Here is a 25,974-nt window from a genome sequence, read left to right on the forward strand (position 1 = left end):
GTCAGGATCTCGGCATAGTTAGGTATCTCCCGACTTTGCTGATGATTGGCTCAGGCAGTGACGCACAACTCATTACACTTCACCATTTTCCTAGTGCCAAGGAAAAAGAGACTCAGCGAAAGGAAGAAACTTGGTAGCGTCGCATATTCGCCGAGTTCTGATGGGTATAAAGTCGGCAGTGCCCGACAGGTGGACCACACCAAAGACTAGGTGACGGAGACGTGACAACAATCTATGTTTGCCGGTTTCCACTAACGAAAACTCGACAATCATTTTTCCTTTTCTTTCTTTTATTACAGAATTTTAGGGTCATGTCTATGCAAGGTAGTCAGAGTCAGGATTCGAAGTCGGATCGAGTTTCCTTAGGCAGAATCGAGTCCCGGAATCCAGGATTCTACTAGATATACTTAAATAAAATATTTTGTATCCACGCCAGAAATTTATATGAGTTCTATAGACTTTGGGTCCCGATAACTGCCACACGTGTGGTGTATCGGGTAATTTTGCCACACGCCTCGTGTGGCATGGACAGCAACCAGCCCACACACCTACGTGTGGGCAAAACAACTAATGCCCACACACCTCTTTTTCCCTCCCGAACCCTCTCACATGCGTTCGTGTGAGCGAAGTTGATAACGCCCACACGCTCGTATGTCAGGCCTCGTACCCTCCTGATCCCGCGCGCCACGCGTGATGCCCACCGCGCGCCCGCAGTTGCCGTGGTCCAGACCCTCGTCCATGTTCGTTTAACTGCAGTTGCCATGTTCGTTTAACTGCAGTTGCCATGGTTGCTCAACTGAAGTTGCCATGTATGGTCTGATCTAATGTAGTTGCCATGATTTCATAACTTTAGGAGTTGCCACATACTAACACTAGGCAGTTGAGAGAGTTTCCATGTGCTCACAAGCACGCTAGGGCAGTTGCCATGTAAAAAGGAAGAGTTGTCATCTGCTTACGTGCACGTTAGGGCAGTTGCCATGTACGTGCACGTTGGGGCAGTTGCCATGTACCATGCAAAAACACATGGCAACTCGGTAAAATAGAGTTGCCATCTGCTTACGTGCACACTAGGCAGTTGCCGTGTACCCTGCAAAAACACATGGCAACTCGGGTAAAAAAAGAGTGTTGCCACCTGCTTATAAAGCACACTAGGGGCGGTTGCCATGTGCGTGGCAAAAACACATGGCAACTAGCAGCTTGGGTGTGGGAGAGGAGACGGGCATGTGGGCGAGATGGCAAACGCCCACCACTACTAGGAAAAGGGCTATAGATGGAATTGACACTAATGGCGCACCAGACATGTGGTGCGCCATTACTATATACTAATGGCGCACCATGTGTTGGTACGCCATTAGTGTCCAAATACTAATGGCGCACCACATCTACGGTGCGCCATTAGTAAAAATATTTTTTTAAATTTTTTTTCAAAACTACTAATGGCGCACCGTGGCATGGTGCGCCATTACTAGTTCAACTAGTAATGGCGCACTATGCCACGATGCGCCATTAGTAACTTGGCCACCACTTCCACCGAATGCACCCCTCCCCCTCCCCCCCCCCCCCCCCCTGTGGATCGCCTTTTCAGTTTTAAAAAAAATAAAAGAAAATGATGAAAATGTTAAAAAAATAAAAGAAAATAAGTTTCCCATGCGATATGTGGTCTAGTTGTTGGGAAAATTTGCAAATATGAATTTCGACTTCATTTGCGAAATCTCGCGAGAATTTGTAAAAATGGGCATAACTTTTGCATACTAACTCGGATGAAAAAGTTTTTTATATGAAAAATCATCTACTCGAAAAGTTACATCCAAATTTAAGCGGGGGAACCCCGTTAAACATTTTCAAAATCCTCAAAAACCTAACAGAAAAAAAGATACGGCGCTTTTAAGATCTGGAGAGGCAAAAATATTCAAAAAAATTCAAACTTACTAATGGCGCACCTACCCATGGTGCGCCATTACTATCTTCCCGCCTTCAAAATTCAAAATAAGTCAAAAAAATAAAAAAAAGTTACTAATGGCGCACCTGCCCATGGTGCACCATTAGTATCTTCCCGCCTTCAAAATTCAAAATAAGTCAAAAAAATAAAAAAAATACTAATGGCGCACCCGCCCATGGTGCGCCATTAGTATCTTCCCGCCTTCAAAATTCAAAATAAATCAAAAAAATAAAAAAAAGTACTAATGGCGCACCTGCCCGCGGTGCGCCATTAGTATGCCGTATATATGGCTGGCATCTCCTCCTTATCTCTTCATTCCACCTCTCCTACACTCCATCTCCTCCTCTCCTCCACTCCATCTTCCCTTCTCTCCTCTCCGGCGACCTCCTCCTTCTCTCCGGCGACCTCCTCCTCCTCTCCGGCGACCTCCTCCTCCCTCCTCTCCTCTCCTCTCCTCCCCTCCCCTCCCATCCCCTCCCCTCACGGTTTCTTCTCCCTCCTCTCCGGTGAGCTCCTCCTCCCTCCTCTCCGGTGAGCTCCTCCTCCCTTCTCTCCGGTGAGCTCCTCCTCCCTCCTCTCCGGTGAGCTCCTCCTCCCTCCTCTCCTCCCATCCCCTCATGGTTTCTCCTTCCTCCTCTCCGATGCTCCGGTGAACTCCTCTCCAGCGACCTCCTCCTCCTCCTCTCCGGCGATGTAGGCGAGCGCCTCTCCGGTGACCTCCTCCTCCTCCTCTCCGGCGAACTCCTCTCCGGCGAACTCCTCTCCAGCCTCTCCGGCAAAAGAACACGGCAAAAAACGTACAAGATCCAAAAACAGGAACAAAATTTGAAATAATGTCGTGCCAAAAAACGAGCAAAAAAAATGAGCAAAAAATGGGCAAAAATCACGATCCAGATCCAGATTCAAAATTCAAAAAATTCAAAAATACTAATGGCGCACCAGTGGCCTATACTAATGGCGCACCGGTGGCCTATACTAATGGCGCACCGGTGGCCTATACTAATGGCGCACCGTGGCCTATACTAATGGCGCACTGCCTGGTGCGCCATTAGTATACCAGATACTAATGGCGCACCTTAGGTGCGCCATTAGTAATAAATACTAATGGCGTGGTACTAATGGCGCACCGGTGGTGCGCCATTAGTAGGCAAAACCGGTGCGCCATTAGTAGGCCTTTTTCTAGTAGTGCACACACCAACCTTTGTGCGTGCGTGAAAACTGGTGTGTGGGTGAACTGCTAAACGCCCACACACCGGCCTCTCCGTGTGGTAAATCGGATGTGTGGGCGAACTATGTCACACACCACACATGTGCCTTATCCTACGTGCCACCGAAAATCAGCCAGATTGTGCCAAGATTCGTGCATATAGTACTGGACGATGATGGATGCGTGTGGTCGAGATAGTCAACGCCCACACGTGTGGGCGTTAACATTTCCGTAGACTTTTAACACTAAATATAGAGCAGAAAACATACACATCAATGCTAGTTGTATTATTCCACTTCTTTTTATGGCTAACCTATTATCTAGCTTGCATGAATGGAACATATATGAGAGGGAAATATATAGAACATTTAAGTCTTCAACGCACAAAATTTACTTAGGAGGTTTTTTAGAGTATCTGAATAGCCGATCACTTGTATAGCTCACATCAAGTGCTGAACCTGGAAGGGTCTTGCTCATCTTCTTCGATCAATCTTGATGCATCCTCCTTCTCATGCCAATTCCACTCGTCGACAATCCTGATCCTCAGTTTTGATCTCAGGTTTGTGAGAGATAGATCAAAGGTGTCGGCGGCTGAGCATTTGGGTTTGCGAGGGAAATAAAGGGTCATGAGGCATGTGAAAAGGGCTTTGGATGATGGCATACTGTTCTTCTGCACTAAACAAAAGCTTAGATAAATTAGTGGGATCGGACATAGTCCAGAGCATAGTTGGGACTCTACAACTTTGTATAGGATTCTATGATTTGGATCTGGGCTCAACATGGGTTCTACCAGATCCAGATTCATAGTGGAACTTGGATCGACATGCTTGAAGGAAATATGCCCTAGAGGCAATAATAAAGTTGTTATTTATATTTCCTTGTATCATGATAAATATTTATTATTCATGCTAGAATTGTATTAACTGGAAACTTAGTACATGTGTGAATACATAGGCAAACTAAGTGTCACTAGTATGCCTCTACTTGACTAGCTCGTTGAATCAAAGATGGTTAAGTTTCCTAGCCATAGACATGAGTTATCATTTGATTAACGGGATCACATCATTAGAGAATGATGTGATTGACTTGACTCATTCTGTTAGCTTAGCATTTGATCGTTTAGTATATTGCTATTGCTTTCTTCATGACTTATACATGTTCTTATAACTATGAGATTATGCAACTCCCGAATACCGGAGGAACACTTTGTGTGCTACCAAACATCACAACGTAACTGGGTGATAATAAATGTGCTCTACGGGTGTCTCCGATGGTACTTGTTGAGTTGGCATAAATCGAGATTAGGATTTGTCACTCTGATTGTCGGAGAGGTATCTCTTGTCCCTCTCGGTAATGCACATCACTATAAGCCTTGCAAGCAATGTGACAAATGAGTTAGTTGCGCGATGATGCATTACGGAACGAGTCAAGATACTTGTCGGTGACGAGATTGAACTAGGTATTGAGATACCGACGATCGAATCTCGGGAAAGTAACATACCGATGACAAAGGGAACAACGTATGTTGATATGCGGTTAGACCGATAAAGATCTTCAGAATATGTGGGAGCCAACATGAGCATCCAGGTTCCGCTATTGGTTATTGACCGGAGACTTGTCTCGGTCATGTCTACATAGTTCTCGAACCCGTAGGGCCCGCACGCTTAATGTTCGGTAACGATCGGTATTATGAGTTTATGTGTTTCGATGTACCGAAGGTAGTTCAGAGTCCCGGATATGATCACGGACATGATGAGGAGTCTCGAAATGGTCAAGACATAAAGATCGATATATTGGATGACTATGTTTGGACTTCAGAAAGGTTCCGGGCAAGTTCGAACAAATACCGGAGTACCCGGGTGGTTACCGGAACCCCCCGGGGAGTGTAATGGGCCTATTGGGCCTTAGTGGAGAAGAGGAGGGGAGGCCAAGGGCAGCCGCGCGCCCCCTCCCCCTCTAGTCCGAATTAGACAAGGAGGGGGGCGGCGCCCCCCTTTCCTTCTCTCCTTCTTACCCTTCCTTCCCTCTCCTACTCCAACTTGGGAAGGGGGAATCCTACTCCCACCGGGAGTAGGACTCCCCCCTTGGGCGCGCCTATGAGGGCTGGCCCTCTCCCCCTCCTCCACTCTTTTATATACGGGGAGGGGGCACCCCATGGAGACACACAAGTTGATTTGATCTTTTAGCCGTGTGCGGTGCCCCCTCCACCATAATCCACCTCGATCATATCGTAGCGGTGCTTAGGCGAAGCCCTGCGTCGATAGCATCATCATCACCGTCATCACGCCGTCGTGCTGACGAAACTCTCCGTCGGCCTCAACTGGATCAAGAGTACGAGGGACGTCATCGAGCTGAACGTGTGCTAAACTCGGAGGTGCCGTGTGTTCGGTAGTTGGATCGGTCGGATCGTGAAGATGTACGACTACATCAACCGCGTTGATATAACGCTTCCGCTTACGGTCTACGAGGGTAGGTGGACGACACTCTCCCCGCTCGTTGCTATGCATCACCATGATCTTGCGTGTGCGTAGGAATTTTTTTAATTACTACGTTCCCCAATAGTGGTATCCGAGCCAGGTTTATGCATAGATGTTATTTGCACGAGTAGAACACAAGTGAGTTATGGGCGATAGAAGTCATACTGCTTACCAGCATGTCATACTTTGATTCGACGGTATTGTTGGATGAAGCGGCCCGGACCGACATTACGCGTACGCTTATGCGAGACTGGTTCTACCGACGTGCTTTGCATATAGGTGGCTGGCGGGTGTCAATTTCTCCAACTTTAGTTGAATCGAGTGTGGATACGCCCGGTCCTTGTGAAGGTTAAAACAACACATACTTGACGAAATATCATTGTGGTTTTGATGTGTAGGTAAAAACGGTTCTTGCTCAGCCCGTAGCAGCCACGTAATACTTGTAACAACAAAGTAGAGGACGTCTAACTTATTTTTGCAGGGCATGCTGTGATGTGATATGGTCAAGATATAATGCTAAATTTTATTGTATGAGATGATCATGTTTTGTAACAAAGTTATCGGCAACTGACAGGAGCCATATAGTTGTTGCTTTATTGTATGAAATGCAATCGCCATGTAATTGCTTTACTTTATCACTAAGCGGTAGCGATAGTCGTAGAAGCAATAGTTGGCGAGACGACAACGATGCTACGGTGGAGATCAAGGTGTCGCGCCGGTGACGATGATGATCATGACGGTGCCTTGAAGATGGATATCAAAGACACAAGATAATGATGGTCATATCATATCACTTATATTGATTGTATGTGATGTTTATATTTTATGCATCTTATTTTGCTTAGATCGATGATATCATTATAAGATGATCTCTCACTAAATTTCAAGGTATAAGTGTTCTCCCTGAGTATGCACCATTGCGAAAGTTCGTCGTGCCGAGGCACCACGTGATGATCGGGTGTGATAAGCTCCACGTTCACATACAACAGGTGCAAGTCAGTTTTGCACACGCAGAATACTCGGGTTAAACTTGACGAGCCTAGCATATGTAGATATGGCCTCGGAATACTGAGACCGAAAGGTCGAGCGTGAATCATATAGTAGATATGATCAACATAGTGATATTTACCATTGAAAATTGCTCCATCTCACGTGATGATCGGACATGGTTTAGTTAATATGGATCACATGATCATTTAGATGATTAGAGGGATGTCTATCTAAGTGGGAGTTCTTAAGTAATTTGAGTAATTGAACTTGAATTTATCATGAACTTACACTACTAGGAAAACGGCTATAGCTAATATGGACATTAATGACGCACCATGTATGTGGTACGCCACTGTTATATAGCAGTGGTGCATCAGATACAGGTACATTATTATTGACATATTACTAATGGCGCACCTGGTGTGTGGTGCGCCATTACTAGTTTTGAAAGAAAAATTGTTAGCAGTGGCGCACCAGAGGATAGTGCGCCATTACTAGTTGACATAGTAATGGCGCACCTATACAAAGTGCGCCATTACTATGTGTACGACTGGGTCAAACCTTGGTCAAACTTAGTAATGGCGAACTTTGCATATGTGCGTCATTACTATGTCAAACTTAGTAATGGCGCACCTATACAAAGTGCGTTATTACTAACTTTGACCAAGGTTTGACCAACTCATACACATAGTAATGGCGCACTTTGTGAAGGGTGCGCCATTACTAACTTTCAGATGCACCACCCCCCCCCCCCCGGTGGACCGCCTTTTCAGTTTTTAAAAATAAAAGAAAATGATGGAAATGTCAAAAAAAATAAAAGAAAATAAGTTTCCCATGTGATATGTGGTCTGGTTGTTGGGAAAATTTACAAATATGAATTTCGACTTTATTTGCAAAATCTCTCTGGAATTTGTAAAATGGGCATAACTTTTGCATACGAACTCGGATTAAAGAGTTTTTTATATGAAAAATCATCTACTCGAAAAGTTACATCCAAATTCAACCGAGCGAACCTCGTTGAAGATTTTTAGAATCCCCAAAAACCTAACAGAATAAAAGATGCGGGGCTTTTAAGATCTAGAGGGGGGAAATGGAAAAAAATTCACACTTAGTAGTGGTGCACCATTTGCTAGGTGCGTCACTAGTAACAGAAAAAAATTAGTTTTGATTTTTTTTGGGAAAAATGTTTAAAATATGATACGTAATATGAAATGAAGTTTGAAATATTTTTTCAAAAATTCATCACACTCATGAACATGAACATGAACAAAGTCCTAGACATCAACGAGGTTTAATAGGATTGATATGCTAGATATATCAACAAGTACTTGTTAAGTGAGCTGGTGCTGGGGTTGGATAGAACTGAGAAGTTAAGCGTGCTTGGGCTGGAGTAGTGTGAGGATGGGTTACCTTTCGGGAAGTTTGACCACGAAGTGCGATTTGACTTGAGATTAAGCATATTGACCCGAGATTAAGCCATAGAGACACGAGATTAAGAAAAAAAACAAAAAAAATCTGAAAAAAAATTGAAAAAAAAATCTAAAAAATTTGAAAAAAATTTGTTAGTAATGGCGCACTTCTATGTGGTGCTCCATTACTAAGTCAGATAGTAATGACGCACCTCTAGGCATAGTTATGGCGCACATTTAGTGCGCCATTACTATCACATAAAATAGCGTGATAATAGTGGCGCACCTATAGTGCGCCAATAATGGCAAAAATAGGTGCGCCACTAACAGGCTTTTTTGTAGTAGTGTTAGTACCTGATAGTATTTTGCATATCTATGTTGTTGTAGATAGATGGCCCGTACTGTTGTTTCGTTGAATTTTAATGCGTTCCTTGAGAAAGCAAAGTTGAAAGATGATGGTAGCAATTACACGGACTAGGTCCGTAACTTGAGGATTATCGTCATTGCTGCACAGAAGAATTACGTCCTGGAAGCAACGCTAGATGCCAACCCCGCTGCAGGAGCAACACAGATGTTATGAACGTCTGGCAGAGCAAAGCTGATGACTACTCGATAGTTCAGTGCGTTATGCTTTACGGCTTAGAACCGGGACTACAACGACGTTTTGAACATCATGGAGCATATGAGATGTTCTAGGAGTTGAAGTTAATATTTCAAGCAAATGCCCGGATTGAGAGATATGAAGTCTCCAATAAGTTTTGCAGCTGCAAGATGGAGGAGAATAGTTCTATCAGTGAGCATATACTCAGAATGTCTGGGTATAACAATCACATGATTCAACTGAGAGTTAATCTTCCGGATGATAGTGTCATTGACAGAATTCTTCAATCACTGCCACCAAGCTATAAGAGCTTAATGATGAACTATAATATGCAAGGGATGGATATGATGATTCCCGAGCTCTTCGCAATGCTAATGGCTTCGGAGGTAGAAATCAAACAGGAGCATCAAGTGTTGATGGTTAACAAGACCACCAGTTTCAAGAAAAAGGGTAAAGGGTAGAAGGGAAAATTCAAGAAGAACAGCAAGCAAGTTGCTGCTCAAGTGAATAAGCCCAAGTCTGGACCTAAGCCTGAGACTGAGTGCTTCTACTGCAAAGGGACTGGTCACTGGAAGTGGAACTACCCCAAGTATTTGGCGGATAAAAAGGATGACAAGGTGAACAAAGGTATATGTGATATACATGTTATTGATGTGTACCTTGCTAATACTCGGAGTAGCACATGGGTATTTGATACTGGTTCCGTTGCTAATATTTGCAACTCGAAACAGGGATTACGGATTAATCGAAGATTGGCTAAGGACGAGGTGACGATGCGCGTGGAAAATGGTTCCAAAGTCGATGTGATCGCGGTCGGCACGCTACCTCTACATCTACCTTCGGGATTAGTTTTAGACCTGAATAATTGTTATTTGGTGCCAGCGTTGAGCATGAACATTATATCTGGATCTTGTTTGATGCGAGACGGTTATTCATTTAAATCAGAGAATAATGGTTGTTCTATTTATATGAGTAATATCTTTTATGGTCATGCACCCTTGAAGAGTGGTCTTTTTGTATTGAATCTCGATAGTAGTGATACACATATTCATAATATTGAAGCCAAAAGATGCAGAGTTGATAATGATAGTGCAATTTATTTGTGGTACTGCCGTTTAGGTCATATTGGTGTAAAGCGCATGAAGAAACTCCATTCTGATGGACTTTAGGAATCACTTGATTATGAATCACTTGGTAGTTGCGAACCATGCCTCATGGGCAAGATGACTAAGACGCCATTCTCCGGAACAATGGAGCGAGCAATAGATTTGTTGGAAATCATACATACAGATGTATGTGGTCCGATGAATGTTGAGGCTCGCGGCGGGTATCGTTATTTTCTCACATTCACAGATGATTTGAGCAGATTTGGGTATATCTAATTAATGAAACATAAGTCTGAAACATTTGAAAAGTTCAAAGAATTTCAGAGTGAAGTGGAAAATCATCGTAACATGAAAATAAAGTTTCTACGGTCTGATCGTCGAGGAGAATATTTGAGTTACGAGTTTAGTCTTCATTTGAAACAATGCGGAATAGTTTCGCAACTCACGCCACCCGGAACACCACAGCATAATGGTGTGTCTGAACGTCGTAATCGTACTTTACTAGATATGGTGCGATCTATGATGTCTCTTACTCATTTACCGCTATCGTTTTGGGGTTACGCTTTAGAGACAGCTGCATTCACGTTAAAATAGGGCAGCATCTAAATCTGTTGAGACGACGGCTTATGAACTATTGTTTGGCAAGAAACCAAAGTTGTCGTTTTTTAAAGTTTGGGGCTGCGATGCTTATGTGAAAAAGCTTCAACCTGATAAGCTTGAACCCAAATTGGAGAAATGTGTCTCCATAGGATACCCAAAGGATACTGTTGGGTACACCTTCTATCACATATCCGAAGGCAAGATATTTGTTGCTAAGAATGCATCCTTTCTAGAGAAGGAGTTTCTCTCAAAAGAAGTGAGTGGGAGGAAAGTAGAACTTGATGAGGTAACTGTACCTACTCCCTTACCGGAAAGTAGTTCATCACAGAAATCTGTTCCTGTGACTACTACACCAATTAGTGAGGAAGCTAATGATGATGATCATGTAACTTCAGATCAATTTACTACCAAACCTCGTAGGTCAGTAGAGTAAGATCCGCACCAGAGTGGTACGGTAATCCTGTTCTGGAGGTCATGTTACTTGACCATGATGAACCTACGAACTATGAGGAAGTGATGATGAGCCCAGATTCCACAAAATGGCGTGAGGCCATGAAATCCATGTATGAGAACAAAGTGTGGACTTTGGTTGACTTGCATAATGATCGGCAAGCCATCGAGAATAAATGCATCTTCAAGAAGAAGACAGACGCTGACGGTAATGTTACTATCTACAAAGCTCGACTTGTTGCAAAAGGTTTTCGACAAGTTCAAGGAGTTGACTACGATGAGACTTTCTCACCCGTAGCGATGCTTAAGTCCATCCGAATCATGTTAGCAATTGCCGCATTTTATGATTATGAAATTTGGCAAATGGATGTAAAGACTGCATTCATGAATGGTTTTCTGGAAGAAGAGATGTATATGTTGCAACCTGAAGGTTTTATCGATCCAAAGGATGCTAATAAAGTGTGCAAGCTCCAAGGATCCATCTATGGATTGGTGCAGGCATCTCGGAGTTCGAATAAATGTTTTGATAGTGTGATCAAAGCCTATGGTTTTATACAGACTTTTCGAGAAGCCTGTATTTACAAGAAAGTGAGTGGGAGCTCTGTAGCATTTCTAATATTATATGTAGATGACATATTGTTGATTGGAAATGATATAGAATTTCTGGATAGCATAAAAGGATACTTGAATAAGAGTTTTTCAATGAAAGACCTCGGTGAAGCTGCTTATATATTAGGCATCAAGATCTATAGAGATAAATCAAGACGCTTGATTGGACTTTCACAAAGCACATATCTTGATAAAGTTTTGAAGAAGTTCAAAATGGATCAAGCAAAGACAGGGTTCTTGCCTGTGTTACAAGGTGTGAAGTTGAGTCACCACTGCAGAAGATAGAGAGGAAATAAAAATTGTTCCCTATGTTTCAGCCATAGGCTCTATCATGTATGCAATGTTGTGTACCAAACCTGATGTGTGCCTTGCTATTAGCTTAGCAGGGAGGTACCAAAGTAATCCAGGAGTGGATCACTGGACAACGGTCAAGAACATCCTGAAATACCTGAAAAGGACTAAGGATATGTTTCTCATTTAAGGAGGTGACAAAGAGCTCGTCGCAAATGGTTACATCGATGCAAGCCTTCACACTGATCCGGATGACTCTAAGTCACAAACCGAATACATGTTTATACTAAATGGTGGCGCTATCAGTTGGTGCAGCTCTAAGCAAAGCGTCGTGGCAGTATCTATGTGTGAAGCAGAGTACATAGCTGCTTCGGAAGAAGAAAATGAAGGAGTCTGGATGAAGGAGTTCATATCCGATCTAGGTGTCATACCTAGTGCATTGGGTCCAATGAAAATCTTTTGTGACAATACTGGTGCAATTACTTTGGCAAAGGAATCTTCATAAGAGAACCAAGCACATCAAGAGACGCTTCAATTCCATCCGCGACCAAGTCAAGGAGGGAGACATAGAGATTTGCAAGATACACACGGATCTGAATGTTGCAGACCCGTTGACTAAGCCTCTCTCACGAGCAAAACATGATCAGCACCAAGACTCCATGGGTGTTAGAATCATTACTGTGTAATCTAGATTATTGACTCTGGTGCAAGTGGGAGACTGAAAGAAATATGCCCTAGAGGCAATAATAAAGTTGTTATCTATATTTCCTTATATCATGATAAATGTTTATTATTCATGCTAGAATTGTATTAACCGGAAACTTAGTACATGTGTGAATACATAGACAAACTAAGTGTCACTAGTATGCCTCTACTTGACTAGCTCGTTGAATCAAAGATGGTTAAGTTTCCTAGCCATAGACATGAGTTGTCATTTGATTAACGACATCACAACATTAGAGAATGATGTGATTGACTTGACCCATTCCGTTAGCATAGCATTTGATCGTTTAGTATATTGCTATTGCTTTCTTCATGACTTATACATGTTCCTATAACTATGAGATTATGCAACTCCCGAATACCGGAGGAACACTTTGTGTGCTACCAAACGTCACAACGTAACTGGATGATTATAAATGTGCTCTACAGGTGTCTCCGATGGTACTTGTTGAGTTGGCATAGATCAAGATTAGGATTTGTCACTCCAATTGTCGGAGAGGTATCTCTGGGCCCTCTCGGTAATGCACATCACTATAAGCCTTGTAAGCAATGTGACTAATGAGTTAGTTGCGGGATGATGCATAACGGAACGAGTAAAGAGACTTGCCGGTGACGAGATTGAACTAGGTATTGAGATACCGACGATCGAATCTCGGGCAAGTAAATTACCAATGACAAAGGGAACAACGTATGTTGTTATGCGGTTTGACCAATAAAGATCTTCGTAGAATATGTGGGAGTGATAACCCACAAGTATAGGGGATCGCAACAGTTTTCGAGGATAGAGTATTCAACCCAAATTTATTGATTCGACACAAGGGGAGCCAAAGAATATTCTCAAGTATTAGCAGTTGAGTCGTCGATTCAACCAGTCCTGGATAACTTAGTATCTGCAGCAAAGTATTTAGTAGCAAAGTAGTATGATAATAATGGTAACAGTGGAAAAAGTAATGACAGCAGTTTTGTAGTAATTGTAACAGTAGCAATGGTAAAGTAAATAAGCAAAGCTCAATATGTGAAAAGCTCGTAGGCAATGGATCAATGATGGATAATTATGTCGGATGCGATTCCTCATGTAATAGTTATAACCTAGGGTGACACAGAACTAGCTCCAGTACATCAATGTAATGTAAGCATGTATTCCGAATATAGTCATACATGCTTATGGAAAAGAACTTGAATGGCATCTTTTGTCCTACCCTCCCGTGGCAGCGAGGTCCTAGTGGAAACTAAGGAATATTAAGGCTTCCTTTTAATAGAGAACCGGACCAAAGCATTAGCACTTAGTGAATACATGAACTCCTCAAACTACGGTCATCACCGAGATGTATCCCGATTATTGTCACTTCGGGGTTGTCGGATCATAACACATAATAGGTGACTATAGACTTGCAAGATAGGATCAAGAACTCACATATATTAATGAAAACATAATAGGTTCAGATCTGAAATCATGACACTCGGGCCCTAGTGACAAGCATTAGGCATAGCAAAGTCATAGAAACATCAATCTCAGAACATAGTGGATACTAGGGATCAAACCCTAACAAAACTAACTTGATTACATGGTAAATCTCATCCAATCCATCACCGTCCAGCAAGCCTACGATGGAATTACTCACGCACGGTGATGAGCATCATGAAATTGGTGATGGAGGATGGTTGATGATGACGACGGCGACGAATCCCCCTCTCTAGAGCCCCGAACGGACTCCAGATCAGCCCTCTCGAGAGAGATTGGGGCTTGGCAGCAGCTCCATATCGAAAAACGCGATGAAACTTTATCTTCGATTATTTTCTTCACGAAAGCAAATAGATAGAGTTGGAGTTGAGGTGGGTGGACATCCATGGGGCCCACGAGGCAGGGGGCGCGCCCAGGGGGAGGGGGCGCGCCCCCACCCTCGTGGATAGGGTGTGGCCCCCCTGGCCTTGATTCTTTCGCCAATACTTTTTATATTTTCCAAAATTAATCTCTGTGGATTTTCAGGTCATTCTGAGAACTTTTGTTTCTGCACAAAAATAACACCATGGCAGTTTTGCTGAAAACAACGTCAGTCTGGGTTAGTTTCATTCAAATCATGCAAGTTAGAGTCCAAAACGAGGGCAAAAGTGTTTGGAAAAGTAGATACGTTGGAGACGTATCAGGGAGCCAATATGAGCATCCAGGTTCCGCTGTTGGTTATTGACCGGAGACGTGTATCGGTCATGTCTACATAGTTCTCAAACCCGTAGGCCGGGTCCGCACGCTTAATGTTCGGTGACGATCGGTATTATGAGTTTATGTGTTTTGATGTACCGAAGGTAGTTCAGAGTCCCGGATATGATCACAGACATGACGAGGAGTCTCGAAATGTTTGAGACATAAAGATCAATATATTGAATGACTATGTTTGGACTTCGGAATGGTTCCAGGCAAGTTCAGACAAATACCGGAGTACCGGGGGGTTACTGGAACCCCTCGGGGAGTGTAATGGGCCTATTGGGCCTTAGTGGAGAAGAGGAGGGGCGGCCAAGGCCAGTCGCGCGCCCCCTCCCCCTCTAGTCCGAATTGGACAAGGAGGGGGGGCGGCGCCCCCCTTTCCTTCTCTCCTACTTTCCCTTCCTTCCCTCTCCTACTCCAACTTGGGAAGGGGGAATCCTACTCCCACCGGGAGTAGGACTCCCCCCTTGGGCGCGCCTATGAGGGCCGGCCCTCTCCCCCTCCTCCACTCCTTTATATATGGGGAGGGGAGCACCCCATGGAGACACACAAGTTGATTTGATCTTTTAGCCGTGTGCGGTGCCCCCCTCCACCATAATCCACCTCGATCATATCGTAGCGGTGCTTAGGAGAATCCCTGCGTCGATAGCATCATCATCACCATCATCACGCCTTCGTGCTGATGAAACTCTCTCTCGGCCTCAACTGGATCAAGAGTACGAGGGACGTCATCGAGCTGAACGTGTGCTGAACTCGGAGGTGCCCTGTGTTCAGTACTTGGATTGGTCGGATCGTGAAGACGTACGACTACATCAACCGCGTTGATATAACGCTTCCGCTTACGGTCTACGAGGGTACGTGGACGACACTCTCCCCGCTCATTGCTATGCATCACCATGATCTTGCGTGTGCGTAGGAATTTTTTTTATAATTACTACGTTCCCCAACAATGCTTCCATAGGGTCGTCAAGTCTTAGGATTCTAGGACTCGAGTCGGGATTCTGACTACCTTGTGTCTATGCCGAGCACCCGCACATAAAAATTTGGCAAAGAACTAGGCGAGGCAATGGTTGTTTGACAGTTGGGCTTCCTATGCCGAGTTCTGAATGTCAGAAAAGGGCTGACCCTTCGTTTAGCCCGCGCTGAGTAAATTTGGGCGCGGGCTTGCGGCAAGCTAGGCTGGGTATGCGTGAAGGCTATACCTCGCTTATAGCGAGTGCTTGATTCCAGTTGTGAGTGGTTGATCAATCTTTTCTTTGACTGGTCTGCCGGATACCTTCCGACTGGCTGAAGATTTTCCTCCCTCCTGTCTTCAACTGGACCGACCTGTTCTGATTTTTATTTCAATCCCTAGTTAGTTAGGAGGATCGCTCGCTGTACTTTCATTTGTTTGTTTGTTTCTTTCTATCGCTGATATGTGTTCGTTTGCCGGTGGTTCGTTAATGCGTTCGTTCAGTTTGTAGGTGGGTACCATGCAGCGAACCAACTCCTGCACCCATGTCACGGGCTTAGCATGTCACCAGCTACAGTTCACCTTACCAGTCGTTTAGCTTAATAGTTCTTCTTTGAAGGGAGAAAAAACAAACACACACACAAAAAGTCAGAAAAATATGTTTTCTAATTGTAGTATTCGAGTGCTATGTTACCTATTTCCTGGCTCAAGGGATAGGTCTTTCTATTGCTTGTTTTTTCTAATACTGTCCCCTTTTGTAGAAAATTGTGTTTAAATTAGATAGAGTTGTTCTATGGCATCTAGTGCTAGCAGTCCCTTGTTTCATATTTGGTCTCAGAAAAAAAAGGAGAAAAGACATACAAGAATATGCTTCTACTTTTTGTACAAAATGTGTCTTATTCTTTCGGTTGTGTTTTCAGTATGGGGTGTTGGTTGGGAGCTCCGCCTATGCCAATTCAAAGGTGACACTTATTGCTGCATAGCAGGTTTCAAGCTCGGAGAAAGGAGGAGGACTGATCATATAATAGCTAAGGAGGAATCGATTTACTCACACAATGATCAAACCATTGTACATGATGTTATGTAGGAACCTTTTCTTCTTAATATTTGATCAAACCAAGGAGTGGTTACGCATGATACGGAAAGACATCGATGAGTTCCGTAACATTGATTTATTACATTTATCGACTATGCTTGCATTGTTGAGCTGTTTGACTTGTTGAACTATTAGACCTCAGTATTAATTTAATAGTGAATGTGTTGAAATTGTTTTGCCTCCATATTTATTGTTGAATGTGTGGAATATGACGATAGTGAAACAAAATGGTTTGAACATACGAGGAGAACATATGGTGGATGGTGCTAGGAACACCGTTCCTGGCGGACAAATGAGGGAGTTTTGTTGTATGCGCTTGTAATGCCCTTAGAGCATCTCCAACAGCTCCCCTATGCCTAAAAAAATCCGGGCATAAGCAAATTTGGCACACAGAAATGCGCTCCATCAGCTTCCCATTTCCCAAAATCTTTTTGTTGCTCATCCAAACGACAAGCCTTCTCCCCCTATATAGAGGGGAAGATTGCATCTCCCCCTATGGCCAGTTGGCATTGGCGGGAGCCGACCACCTGAAGCTTCACACATCGGCACGCCACTGGACGATCGCCTTTTTGCTAGCGAATGTCGTACCACCGTCGGGACAACCGTGTCGCCTCCCTGCTGACCAGCCATAGCCTTTGCTGGGTGCCACACCAACTTCCTTGACCTCTAGCATGCCTCGTGGGCTGCTGCCCAAGTCAGCCCCATGTCGCCGCCTCCACTTCCCTCTGGCCTTGCACGTAACCGTGTCCCCTTCCCGAGCCTTCCACCATGCCTGACTGCATGTCTGCAACCAGCCAGCCGCGGGCGCCCCACCACTTTGCCACCTCCCAATCCTAAGCCAGTCATCGTGCTCGGCTGCTGCGCGTCGCCGACTGCCCTCTGTCGGGTCGCGCCGATGTTTGGCTCCGCCCCTCCTCGGCCTGAGCTCGGGAAAAAGAGTGACATATGCAACAAATTTAACCCACTGACATGTCAGGTTTATATTGGGGACATGCTAAAACAAAACACTTGTTAAGCTCCATAAATTTATTGGGAGAGCTCTAGGCCCAGATCTTTCGTTTGATTCTCCCAGGATCGTGAGAATCAGAGCTCCAACTTAATTCTTCTAGAATCTTGAACCCAATTTTTTTGATAGCCCTAACTAGCTAAGATTGTCAAAAAATATGGGTTCAACATTCTGGAAGAATCTGGTGGAGGTCTAATTCTCAAGATTCTCCTAGAACCGCCAAAAGAACTGGGCCCCAATAAGCACTTATAAGGAAAGGTATTTTGGAAATCTGCTGACGATGCTCTTAGCTACGTACTGTTCCACCCCTAAAGAAACTATGAAATGTTCCACTAGATAGTCGTGAAGAGTTGTCTAATTCTGATCGTGCAACTCAGGTCGACCCTGCTGCCTACTGGCATGTCGTTAAAAAAACTTTAATTGTAATTTTTTTTACCCCTAGACTTAAATGAATAAGGATCTCTATTTAATAGAGATATTTATATTTGTCCAAACCTTTTTTTGGTGAGTTTATAATCTTAAAATAAAATTTGCTACCGAGTTGGTTACCGTGAATGTGGTGCGCACCATGAGTAATGCAATACATATTTCCAATTCCCCCTAAAAACCCAAATTTCCAATTCCAAAAATGGAAATCTACCATACTTATCCCATATTTTTTTGATAGAATTCTTTTAACTATAGTCTTTTAACCTGTAGATGAAATAAATGAAGGATCTATTTAAATGAGCGGTTTACACTTGTGAAAATATATTCAAATTTTGTATGTAATTTTCACATAATATTTACAATCTAAGATAATTATATCATATTTATTGTAAACAAAAATTTAAGTATAAAGTATTTCTCCTTGAATGATCTATTTGAGTGAAGGACTTATATTTGCCTAAATCTCTTGCAAATAATATTGGGACGTGCATTCTGGGGATTTTGGCATGAGCAAGCTCCAAATCTAACCAAGGGATAACATATGCATCATATCAGTCATGACATGATCAAACATTACTTATACCCATCGTTCCTAGTCCACTTTCTACTTCTTGTGCTGGTTAATTATTTTATGACATTTTTTATTTCCAATAATCGTATCAAGTTAGTTAATTAAGTCTATGGGTTTTTCTATTTCTTGGCTTACTCGGTAATTTCTCAAAGAAAAAAAAACTACTATGAATTGTTAGAAGATACTTGTTATATGTTGGTGACAGTTTTTGTACGAGACATCTTCTGGTAATACTTATTATAATCGATTTCCAAATGAAGAAGGGCAAGCGTTGTGGAGCTCTAAGGCCGAGACATGGGTGATGGGACTGGACGCTATGGCCCTGGCAAGGTCGAGCCAGGTCTTCGCCGGAGACGAGGACGGTGATGCGAGCTGTACAGTCGATGGTGGCGATGAGGACGAGGATTAACATGTGTTGGTTGAGGGGCAAAGGTCCTTACGTATTTGATCGTCGCCAAGGGGGGGCGTTGAGATTGTGCACCATTTCGCTATCGACTCCACAAAACATTTGGAGGAAGAAGAAGGGAGCTCCTGTTCGGTGCTGAGGCTAGTTGGCGCTCGAACTCGAGCGGTAGTGGACCAGCCCAGCAGCAAGAAAAAAACACGCTATTATCTCAAGAAGTGGGGTTCGAACACACATGCAATTGTGGACACACTTAAGGCAATAGCCAATGCACCACAATAACTTTGACGTTTTACATCCGAGACAGTGTTATTTAGCCCTTGTTTCAGTTCTATTATAAATTATTTGACAAAAGAAAACCTTATTTTGAAACAGAATTCACAACTTTATAAAAGTTCATCGATTTTCATAAATCAATTCACAGATTTCGAACTTTTACCACAAAATCAAATAAAGTTCATTAGTTTTGAAAAATGTTCACGAATTTGAAAAAATTCATCATATTAAAAAAATGTTCACAAAATCAAGAATACATTCATCAATTTTGGAAATTGTTCATAGATTTTTTTAAAGTTCACTGTATTTTAAACAATGCTCATGGATTTGAAAAAGTTCACCGAAATTTGAAAAAAATATGGATTCTGAAAAAAGATCATTGATTTTGAAAAACTTTCAATGATCTCAAAGGAAGCGTCATCGATATCAAAGAAAAGTTCATCAATTTTGAAAAAAGTTAATGAATTTGAAGAAAAAGTTCACTCATTTAGCAAAAAGAAAAGGAAAGAAAAAATGAACAAAACTGTTCCAAGAAAAATAAAAACTAAAAGAAAAAAGAAAAAAAGCTACGCAAAATGAAGAGGATAAGAAGATGAATAGATGTGAGACCTCATGGTTACTTCTCTATGCTCTGAACAGAGATGTCTTTAGTTTCGACCTAGCTGTCGCAGCCTTTTTTTTTTGCCCTTTAACAGAGAAGACTGATAAATTTAAGCGGGTCGGCCCAGCTCCCAGGGCGCCTAAAGCGCAAAATAGGATCATCCCAAGAAGAAAGCCATCAGGCGGTTCCTTTTTCAATGCAATGGCTCGCGGGAATTAACCGGCCCAAATAGAATTTTCAGGCGACGTGTAGGTGGCCCCATTATTTTCTTCCAGAACTCAATTATATAAATCACGTACCACAACAAGATCATTGGGGATCGAGGCGGCGGCGAACGCACGGCATGGAGGAACCACTCGTCACCACTATCAGATGCAGATAGATGCGGCGGCGTCTTTGCTTTGCGCAATGATCAAACCCGCGACATCAAGCAGCAGCAGGGGGAGCAGGGAGGCGGCTGCGTGGTGAACCGCCGGCGACGTCTCGGAGCTTCGGCGCAGGATCTCGTAGAGTCAGAACCTCTGCGCCCTCCTGAAGCGGGACGACGAGTCCGACAACGACCGGTTTCATAGGGCGGCATCGGCGATGCAGGCCCGCTTGCTCGAGACCCTGGAGCGGGAGGAGAGGGAGACGCCAGAGCTGCCACTGGGTGACCTCACACGCTCGTACCTGGATCTCCATGGAGAGAGGAGATGGAGGAGTCAGAGTCACTTTGCCAGATGCTGCTAGGAAGACGCGCGCGGGTCGCATCTGTGAGTATGAATGCATGCATAAACATCCATCCAATGCTAGCTACAAACTTATAATGTGTATGTCTGACACTTGTTTGATTTGCATCTGCAGCCGCATTGAGCCCTATATATGCAGTTCGCGCACTACACGCCCAGGCTAGCTCCTCGACATTAACAACTGGATCTCGAGTGTTCTTATAGTCGAGTTTTTCTATTTCCAAAAGTTAACAGGTACTCCCTCCGTCCCATAATGTAAGACGTTTTTTGATACTACACTAAAAGTTAACATGGCTGGCAGGCAGGAGAGTTGGAGGCCAAGGCCTGGAAGGGGAAACTATCAAGGAGGGAGAGGTAATTTCCATGGTCGATCTGAGCATTTTGGGAGAGGTTTCAACATGCAGGATGAGAGAGAGGTGGATGGTTATGGTTGGAGAAATAGAGAGGGGGGTTTCAGAGGAGGATCTGGGACAAATAGCAGTGGCTCTGGTGGGGATGGAAATTCTGCTGGAAGTGGAAGAGAAGGAGACAATAAGTTTGGCAGATTTGCTTCTGAAAGAGGGGGAAATCAACAGGAGAGATTCCAGGTTGGGGGGGATGAAAGCAGAGAGGAAAGTGGACCTGGAATTGCTGCAAATTTGGGAATTCAGGGGGGGACAGTTCAGTTGGCAGGTGGCTTCCCTGTGATGAACAACAGTAATTTTCCTCATCTTGTGCCAGTGGGGATGGGGCTGGGACAGTTTGGTCTTGTGCCTCAGGAACAATTGGCACAGCAGTATCAATTTCTACTGTCCAACATGCCAAAACAAGAGACCTTACTACAGCAAGCAAATACTAGAGTGGAAGGACAAAAGGAAATAGCCAAGAAGAAGGAGATTGGAAACCCAAAAAAGCTCTTTTGTGTGAAGTGCAAGGAACAGGCGCATGTGAAGAGTAATTGCAAAAATAAGGTTTTCTGTGTGGTCTGCCAAAGTCCATCTCATAATACTGAAGAATGCATCATTCTAAAGCAGCCTAAGCCAGTTGCTAAATATGTGGGATATGGAGCCAGGGGTTTGGGGTGTCTTTTGGTGCAGAACACCAAGGAAATTGTAGCTTATGAACACATCAATCCTATGGCCCTGGTGATTGTGCATGAGGGGCAGCTGAATGATACCACAGTGGCATATGGCTTTAGCAAGATGTTTGACTGGGGATGGACATGGAGAGCCAAATTCCAGAGTCCTACAACCTTTCTTATGAGATGTCCTAGTAAAGCCAAATTGGTGGAGCTGAAAAACTTTGGCAAATTCACTTTGCTGGGCACTGGGGCCATGGTTGAGGTTGATTTCTGGAGTCTAGATGACAGGGCTAAAGGGAAACTACATTCAATCTGGATTAAGATGTGGGGGGTTCCTGATAACCTGAGACATTATTTGGGAGTTTGTGAAATTGGTTCAGCTTTGGGGCCAGTGGTTGAAGTAGATGTGGATCACATTCACTCTAGGAAGGAGATCAGAGTGAAAGTGGGAGTGAGGGACTTACATAAGGTTCCTGCTGGCATAGAAATCACTACCAAGGACTTGTTGCTGTATGATATAGGTTTTGAGTTTGATTCTGTTGCTGAACAAGGATGGTACAAGTTTGAGGAAGGAAATAAAAGGAAAACCTTTGATTATCTAGACTTAGAGAGTTATGATGCACAGAGGGAGAATGAGATGCAGAAAAAAAGTAAAAAATCTGAACCTGCAAAGTCATTGGTTAGTTTGGGAAGTTTGGGACTAAAGCAATATGAGCAAGTGATTTTGAAAACAGGGGATATACCTCAAAAGAATGAGTTGCTCAAGGACAAGGCAGGGGTAGGGACTGTTGGAGAAGGGCAAGGAGAAGAAGAAAGTCTAAAAGTTAGATTGCAGAAAGCAGAGGAGCTGGCAGCAAGGCAGACTGCCCAACTGATGTTGGAGGAAAAAAAGAGAAAATAAATGGACATTATAAGGAAATCATTAGAAAGGGAAGTTAAGAGACAACATGAACTTCTACAGATAAATCTGAAGGTCAATGAAGATGTGAGAGGATCACAGTCAGGGGAAAAGCAGCTTGGGAGTGAAGATGAGAAGGAGAATTCAGGAGAAGGAGCAGCAGCAGAAGACAATAAAGAAGGTGGGGAAGGTATGACAGAGTTGGAACTAATGGAACAGGCAGTGCGCCTGGGATATAAGGAGCCTGTGGATTATACTGCCAGTCAGGAAACTGAATCCTTTGAGACCAAAATCAAAAAGGCTGACATAGGAGAGTTGGAATCCCAGGAAGAGGAAGAGTTGAGAAGATGCATTAGGTTGAAAGGCAAGGAAGACAAAAAGATCACTGAACTGGCTAAAGAGAGAGTGGCACAGAAGAACAACTATGCTGAGTATTCTCCTTCTGATGTCATATCTAGGCCTAATGATATTTTACAGCAGATTGCTGAGGGGGTTGGGGTTAGTTTAGGATCTAAACCTGACATTGTCAATCACAATCTGGAATTGATTAAAATGGCTCAACAGGCTAGGATTGATATGTGGCTAACTGATTATAATAATAAACAGAAGCAAAACCACATGCCTGAGGAACATAACTTTATTGATACTGGAGAATATTCTCTATTAGATCTGTTAGAAGATGAAGAAATTGAAAAAGAGGAGGAGGAGAATGAGGAGTGGGAATTAGTGAAGGAACTTTTCTCATCAAAAAAAGAAAAGAAAAAAAGCAAAACTACCAGAGGTTCTGGAGTTAAAATTGCCTCAGTGGTCAGAAATTTAGAATCCTCAGACAGGAAGAAAAAGAAAAAAAGATGAGGGGTATTTTTTGGAATATGAGAGGTTTTGGGGGTGATATTAAAAAAGATTTTTGAGGGAGATGATCATGGATATGAAAGTTGACTTTCTGGGTCTGCAGGAGACCATGAGACAACAATTTTCCAGAAGTGATTTACAGCAAGTTTGTGCAGGGAGGGATTTCCATTGGCATTTCACCCCAGCTAGGGGGAAATCTGGTGGCCTTCTACTGGGTGTGAATTATACCAAACTAGATATAATTTCTCAAGATGAGGGGGATTATCATATTAAAATGACAGTCCAAGATATTGAAAAAAGGTTCATTTGGGACCTAGTGGTGATCTATGGTGAGGCACAACCAGAGAGGAAAGCTTTGTTCCTGGCAGAGCTATCCAGAGTTTTCCAAAATTCTATCAACCCTATTTTGATTGGAGGGGACTTTAATATTATTAGAAAAGCTAGTGAGAAAAACAAACCAGGATCTCCTGGACATTGGAGTTTTCTTTTTAATGCTATTTCGGAACAGGCTGGGGTGAGAGAGTTGGATATGAATGGGAGGAAATTTACTTGGGGCAACAGTATGCAGAATCCCACGTTTGAGAAACTAGATAGAATTCTGTGTAGCACTGATTGGGAAGAGGCTTACCCCTTAACCCAAGTAATAGCTCTAACTAGGGAGAAATCAGATCATACTCCTCTTTATTTGGATTCTGGGGATTTCCAAAAAATAGAACCAATCTTCAGATTTGAAAATGCATGGTTTATGAGGGAGGGGATTGATGAAATTGTTCAGAAAGTCTGGAATGATCCTTCAATTAAAGGGGACTGCATAGACAGGTTGCGGGGGAAATTTAGAATGTTAAGACCCAAACTTAAAGGGTGGAATAGAAATATGAATGCTTGGTATGTTGAGCTAAAGAAAGATATTCTACTCAAATTAGATATGATTGATAAAAATTGTGAGGTTAATGGCCTTACAGCTGCTGATAGAAAGGAACAGATTGAGTTGAGGGCCCAGCTTGATAGATTGCTCAAACAAGAAGAGGCTAAATGGAAACAGAGAGCCAAAATTGATGAACTGCTAGAGGGAGCTAGCAATACTAAATTCTTTCATGCCAAAGCAAATGGGAGACTTAGAAGGAATAAAATTTCTAGGTTAGAACAAGAGGAGGGGGTGATAGAAGGGGATAAGAATTTGATGGAATACATCACTACTTTCTGTAAAAACTTATTTGGTCCACCAGATAATTCCTCTGTTTCTCTAAATACTGACAATCCTATTAGGATTCCAATGGAATATGCTAATATTTTAGTGGATGAATTTTCTTTAGAAGAGATTAAAAAGGTTGTCTTTAAAATGGCACACAAATAAATCTCCTAGGCCAGATGGCTTCACGGCTGAATTCTACCAACACTATTGGGAGCTGGTGAAATTTGATCTACTAGATGATTTTGCCAGTAGGAAAATTGACATTAGCAGACTTAATTATGGAATTATAACCCTGGTCCCAAAAGGGATTGGTGCTAATCAAATTCAGAAGTTCAGGCCTATTTGTCTATTAAATGTATGCTTCAAAATTATCACCAAAGTCTTGATGAACAAACTTAATTTGGTAGCTGCTGAGGTCATCTCCCCTGTACAAACTGCCTTTGTTAAGGGCAGATATATCATGGAGGGGGTCCTTATCTTGCATGAGGCTTTGAATAGCATTAAAAAGAATAAGCAAAGTGCTATACTTCTGAAAATTGATTTTGAAAAGGCTTATGATAAAATCAAATGGTCCTTCCTATTTCAAATGCTCAAACTGAAAGGATTTCCAGATAAATGGATTGACTGGGTTATGGAAACAGTTAGAGGGGGGAAAGTTTGTGTCAAGGTTAATGAGAATTTAGGAAAATATTTTTGCTCTTATAAGGGCCTGAGACAAGGTGATTCTCTATCTCCTTTAAATTTTGATCTGGCTGCTGATGCTCTAGCAATTATGTTAAATAAGGCTAGAGAAAATGGATTAGTCAAGGGGGTCTTGAGTGAATATACAACAAATGGGGTTAACATGTTGCAATATGCAGATGACACTATATTCCTGCTACAAGATGATATGGACAGTGCACACAACTTGAAATATATTCTATGTTTGTTTGAACAAATGTCTGGTTTGAAGATTAATTTTCATAAAAGTGAACTTTTCTTATTTGGTGTGGCAATTGATAAGAAAGATGAATATGCAAAAAAAAAAACATGCTCGGTGGGTGCTCTACCTATGAAATACTTAGGGTTGCCTGTTGATAAGAATAGAATTAGAAATAAACATTGGAAGCCTCCAGAGACTAACATGGAAAAAAATGTGAAGCTTGGCAAGGTAGACTGTTAGCTAGTGCAGGGAGAGTTACTTTGATCCAATCTGCCCTTACAAGCATACCCTACTTTATGATGTCCTTCTATGGGCTCCCAGTGGGGGTTGAGAAGCGCATGGATTTTTTTAGGGCTAGATTATTATGGCAAGAAGATGATCAGAAG

Source organism: Triticum aestivum, chromosome 2B (genome assembly GCF_018294505.1).
Source record: "Triticum aestivum cultivar Chinese Spring chromosome 2B, IWGSC CS RefSeq v2.1, whole genome shotgun sequence".
Taxonomy (NCBI): domain Eukaryota; kingdom Viridiplantae; phylum Streptophyta; class Magnoliopsida; order Poales; family Poaceae; genus Triticum; species Triticum aestivum.